This window comes from Brassica oleracea, chromosome C2, assembly GCF_000695525.1.
Source record: "Brassica oleracea var. oleracea cultivar TO1000 chromosome C2, BOL, whole genome shotgun sequence".
NCBI classification, from domain to species: Eukaryota; Viridiplantae; Streptophyta; class Magnoliopsida; order Brassicales; family Brassicaceae; genus Brassica; species Brassica oleracea.
The window spans coordinates 51,488,617-51,488,897 of NC_027749.1; positions in this window are offsets into that span (position 1 = coordinate 51,488,617).

The window sequence follows — 281 nt, forward strand, 5'->3', positions numbered from 1 at the left end:
ATTTTAATTTCAATTTTCGCGAAATATTTGCCCGGTAAAATGAAAATATTCCGAGGACATTCCGATGGATAGTAAAATATCCGTCGGAAATTCTTCGGAATATTCCGAGGAAATACCGAGGAACTAGTGTTTGGGGTTTCAAAACATCAATTTTTTTTGCCGTATTTCATTTTTTATACAATTGTAATGTATACCTTTGAGGATTCTTTGTATAGATTAGCATAAACCATGAAATAACAAATTTCAAAACTAATTGAAAGTATTCCCTATACCGCTCATTC